Here is a 5,701-nt window from a genome sequence, read left to right as displayed (position 1 = left end):
CATAGGTAGTTCTAAATGCATTTGGAAAGGAATGGTAAAGACAAAAGAACACATAAAGTTGAATAGTTCTGTTTTTCAAGAGGACTTAAACTTTAGGATTTCTTTCTTCATAATAGTTACAGTTACATAGTATTCTAAAGGAAAGAATTTACTATGCCCAACATAACTAGGTTTCCCTAGCATATTTTGAAGTCCTTAGCATTAGTTAGTTCACCCTCAGGGCAGTGACATTAGGCATATTTTTACTTTTGCATGGAAATTATTCTTAGATCTTTGACATCTTGCAATCAAATAACCTTTCAGTTCTCTAGAGATTAAGGCAATTGACAATCAGATTCCGTTGTCCCAAGCATCTTCACATGAAAGACATTTAAACAAGCTTTAAAGTGATTTGCCCAAGAGAAAAGGTTTCCCTGTAATTAGGAAGAACACTTACCATACTACCATCTGTGCCTTCTGTCAGACTTTTATGCATACTGCTTTCAGATTTGCATCTTCCATTTCAAATTTTATTTGTTTATTGTTTTATTGAACCCAGATTTTTTCACACTCAGTGAATATTATCCATATTTTAGATAATGATAACATGTTAACATCTCATTTATATTTATTAATGATGCATTCAAAATGTTTGTCTTTTTAAAAATTTAATCTGGCAGAGACAAAAACATCTGATATTTGCTGCACAAGACACAAGTAGCATTTTTTGAAAAATAGTTATATATGACATAAAACTCTAAGGGGAAATTTCCAATATCTTTAATGCCATTTCAAGTTCATTTTGTGCTTTATAATTTGAACAAAATTTATTTCAACATAAATGATTATAACAGATCTGACTTTTTTCTAGGGTTTGGAAGTAATTTATTTTTATTTAATAGCCTTCTAAACTATTTTAATGCTTTATCATTTTTAAAATGTTAAGTGCCTGCTTCAAAATATTTTTAAAATTCTCTTTGGCTTTGGGATGTATGTTGTTTGCCAAATATAGTCCTTTGGGTCAGATACTACCATATGCTCTTTCTGAAACATGGATTTCTGGGTTCAGCGTTTATGAAATATTAGTATTAATTGGAAACAAGAAGTTACATATAGCAACACTGGCATTTGCTTGTTATTAATGTTTTAAGCCTGAGAGCACACATAGACATCTCTACAGCACACCTAGAGGTAATCTAATTTTCACCATTATTGTTTTGAAATTCATATTTACAATCTTTATTTTTAATCATTTAAAATATCTATTATAAAATAATAGGCAGGATAGAAATAAATCCACACACTTGTGAAAACTAGATATATGGCAATGTGGGCATTGTGAATCATTAAAGAAATGAAGAACTATTCAATCAGTGATACTAGAAAAATTGGTCATTCATATGAAAAGAAATGTAATTGAATCCCTACCTCACACTATACACAAATCTTAATTCTAAATATATTAAGAACTAATGATGAAAAGCAGACCTTTTAAATACTTTGATAAAAATTTTTTTTATAATGCTGGAATCCAGATTTCTGCGTTTCATGGAATTGGGGTGGCCCAGTCTAACCATCTGCCCTTAGGTATCCATTTGAACTTTGAAAGAACTAGTTCCATGGAGTAATCATCAAGCCAAACAAGAGTTTGGTGAACAGCTTAGCTGAGAGGGTTTTCCCTTAAGTACTGGGTTCTTTTGGAAAATTAAATCAAGAACCAGGAGCTCCAGTGTCTGCCTAGAGATTGTTTAAGGATGTATGGTGACTATTTATGTAACTTGTCCTGTGCTTTGATGCTATTGCTTGAAAAATTCACAATCACAATAACCTATATAACCAACTTTCACTATCCCCTCTTCACAGTGCCTTCTTGACATGTTTGGGTGATGCTGCCCAATTCAAATGATATCTACTCACAATAAATATACTCTATTACACTAATTTTTGGTGCTTCTCTAAGCATTTAGGTTTTGACAATTCCTGGTGTCAAAAGTGGGGTATGTAGTGTTTGACCAACTTCCCCCAGAGTTCTCACTAGACACAAGCATGACATCTACAAAAGCCCTTTAGGGTTACTTTCTCCATAGAGCATCTGGAGGCCATCTTGGCAAGCCCTCACTGATTCTACAGCACCACTCCTTTCGTGTTTTGAGCTTTATCCAGTATTTATTGTGAGTTTGGTGAATTTCTTGTTTAGTAACACTAGAACCGAGTCAAAATAGGGTCTACTAAACTCAATAAAACAGTGGATTTTCCTAGAGGAACTCCAGCTTGCTACAAGGGCAAGAATTATGGGTCTAGGTCTTGTTTGTATTTAAATTTTTGTTTGAGCTTCCTAACAGAAGTTTGTCAGATCAGTGGTGACTTTTAGGTACTTTCCAATTGGAGAGACTAGTATATTTAAGGTCAAAATTAGAAAACCATAACACCAAATCCAGACAGGAACAATGGGATGATTACTTTGATTGCTATTCTCAGGCTTCTAAATGTATTCAGGATTCTAATATAGCCTCTTTGAAAGACACTGTTTCAAAAAATAATAATAATTAATTGTAAGGCCACAGAGACTGAGTCTCTAGTGGGCAGAATGAACACCGTTTAGAAAGATTGCACTAAGTTTCTTATGGTTGTTACAAAGGAATCCCAGGGGTTTTTAAATTGCAAAAATATGTGGGCACAAATTTGAGCACCTTAAAAGCCTCTAGAATGCTCACCACCAACAGGAAAATAATCCCGAGAGGATAAACTGGGACATGAGGTGGGCCAGAGCATTAGACTGCCCACCAAGTTCATGAACTTTCATGCAACAGAGGTACAGTGTGAAATAAAACACTGGTCCAACTCTGTGACAGATTCCCTGCTGGGAATTTTATTTGACTTTGGGAGATGGAAGTTTCAACCTAAGAGAATAGTATCACTGCAATTTAAGAGAAAATTCACAGCCTGGAGCTCCCCTGTATGAGGATACTGGTTTGGGATTCATGTTCTAAAACGCAGTAAGTTGAATATACTAGAATTACTTTGAAATTTCAGGGACCACTTTGAGAAAGTTATTTCCAATCTGTTCTTTTTCCTTCCACTTTGGGAAAATGAGTTCCCATTTGTGTTGTCTTTTCTTTCCTCTTTGGGGAATTTTTGTTTGGTACTCAGGTTTGTCAGAAGGCATGAAAACCTTCCATCTGAGACTGCCAAGTTAATACGTTTTATCTTGAACCTGTTTTTCTGTTGAATTGGGTTACTCTTGCCAAGAAATTGCTGTAGACATTTTAAGAAACTGGATTGCCCATTTGCTTTTTGTTATGTTATTTAGTATAAGCCTGTTTTTTTTTTTTTTTTTGAGCTAGCCTCACAGACCAGTGAATTTAAATAGATTTTTCTATCTTGTTTTGTTCAAAGCTTACCTCTGGTTTACAGAATTGTGGCTGAGCTTCTGTCTTGTATCAGGTTGGAGGTCATGGCTTGCAATTGTGGGTTTTCATGAGTTTGTCTTAATTTTTTTTCTCTTTAGTAAAACAGTTTATTTCACCTGTCATATGATTTGGGCTTTTAGTAGCTACTTTGATAAACTTTTATATAAATTGGTATATTTGAACAGTTCACTGAAAAAAGATAGATTGTTTATTTTGATTGGTAAAATTAAAACAAATTATTCAAAATTGTTTCTCTAATGCATTCTATAAAGCACCCAGAAGACAGGGTTATGAAAGTGTAAGAACCACCAACCTTCCTGTCAGCAGACAAATGCCTTAGGGATTGTGGCACCAGAGCTCATATTCAAAAGTTTAGAGACTTATTAATCTTGGTATAATTTCAGTATATCCTGACTATTTTGATATCACTTCCCAAGATTATTATGTGCTGTATCTAAAATTCTGAAAATAAACTTACTCATGTTTAGAGATACAGTTGTCTAATGTTTGTTTTAATTGCCCTTATTTAGCTTTGTTGTTCTTGTTGCTGCTATGTGCCATCGAGTCATCTCTGACTCATATTGACCTTATGTACAACAGAATGAAACACTGCTTGGTGCTGTGCCAGCCTCATAATCCCCCCTATACCTGAGCCAATCACTGCAGCCTCCCTGTCAATCGATCTTGTTGAGGGCCTTCCCCTCTTTTGTTGACCCTCCATTTTACCATGCATGACATCCTTCTCCAAAGAATGGTCCCTTCTGACAACATAACCAAAGTAGGTGAGATGAACTCTGCCCATTCTCACCTCTAAAGAGTATTCCAGCTGCACTTCCTCCAGGGCAGATTTGTTAGTTCTGTCAGCAGTCCACAATACTTTCAGCATTCTTCGCCAGAACAACCCAAAACCATCAACTCTTCTTTGGTCTTCCTTTTTCATTGTCCAGCTCTCACTGTATATGAGGCGATTGAAAATACCATGGCTTGGGTTAGGCGCATATTAGTCCTCCAGGAAATATCTTTGCTCTTCAGCACTTGAAAGAGGTCTTTTGCAACATATTTGCCTGATGAAATACATCGTTTGATTCTTGACTGCTGTTTCCATTGGCTTTGATTTTAGAGCCAAGTAATATGAAGTCTTTGACAATGTCAATCTTTTCTCCATTTATTGTGATGCTGCTTATTGGTCCAGTTGTGAGAATTTTTGTTTTCTTTATATTGAGGTGTAATCCATACTGCACACTGTAGTCTTTAATCTTCATCAGTAAGTGCTCCAAGTGATCCTCACTTTCAGCAAGCAAAGTGATGTCATCTGCATAATTCAGGTTGTTGATCAGCTTTCCTCCAATCCTGATGCCACATTCTTCTTCATATAGTCCATCTTCTCAGATTATCACTTGGCATACAGATTGAATAAGTATGGTGAAAGGACACAACCCGGATGCACTCCCTTTCTGATTTTAAATCATGCAGTATCTCCTTGTTCTGTTCAAACAACAGTCTCCTGGTCTATGTACAGTTTCCTCATGAGCACAATTAAGTATTCTAGAATTCCAATTCTTCTCAATGGTACCCACAGTTTGTTATGATCCACACAATCTAATGCCTTTGCTTTGTCAATAAAACACAAGCAAGTGTCTTTCTGGTATTCTTTGCTTTCAGTCAAGATCCATCTGACATCAGCTACGAAATCCTTGGCTCCAAATCCCCTTCTGAAACCAGTTTGCATTTCTGGAAGTTCTCTGTCAATATAATGCTGCAACCATTTTTGAATTATCTTCATTAAGATTTTACTTGCATGTGATATCAATGATATTGTTTGATAATTTCCACATTCTGTGGGATCACCTGTCTTCTGAATGGGTACAAATATGGATTTCTTCCAGTCAATTGGCCAGGTAACTGTCTTCCAAATTTCTAGGCATAGCCAAGTGAGTGCCTCCAATATAACACCCATTTGTTGAAACATCTCAGTGGGTATTCCATCAATTCCCAGAGCCTTGTTTTTTGCCAATTCCTTCAGTAGAGTTTCCACTTCTTCCTTCAATACCACTGGTTCTGGATTATATGCCACCTCTTGAAACAGATGATCATCTACCAATTCTTTTTGGTATAGTGACTCTGTGTATTCCATCCATCTTCTTTTGATGTTTTCTGCATCATTCAACATATTGCCCATAGAAAATTTCAATATTGCAGCTCGAGGCTTAAATTTTTCCTCAGTTCTTTCAGCTTGAGAAATGCTGAGTGTGTCCTTCTCTTTTGGTTTTCTAACTCCAGGTCTTTGCACATTTAATTATAATAATTGACTT

The sequence above is a fragment of the Orycteropus afer genome, unplaced genomic scaffold, assembly GCF_000298275.1.
Source record: "Orycteropus afer afer isolate SDZICR_OR568_19922 unplaced genomic scaffold, OryAfe1.0 scaffold00280, whole genome shotgun sequence".
NCBI classification, from domain to species: Eukaryota; Metazoa; Chordata; class Mammalia; order Tubulidentata; family Orycteropodidae; genus Orycteropus; species Orycteropus afer.
The sequence above is the reverse complement of the archived record's forward strand: the minus strand, read 5'-3'. Positions refer to the sequence as shown.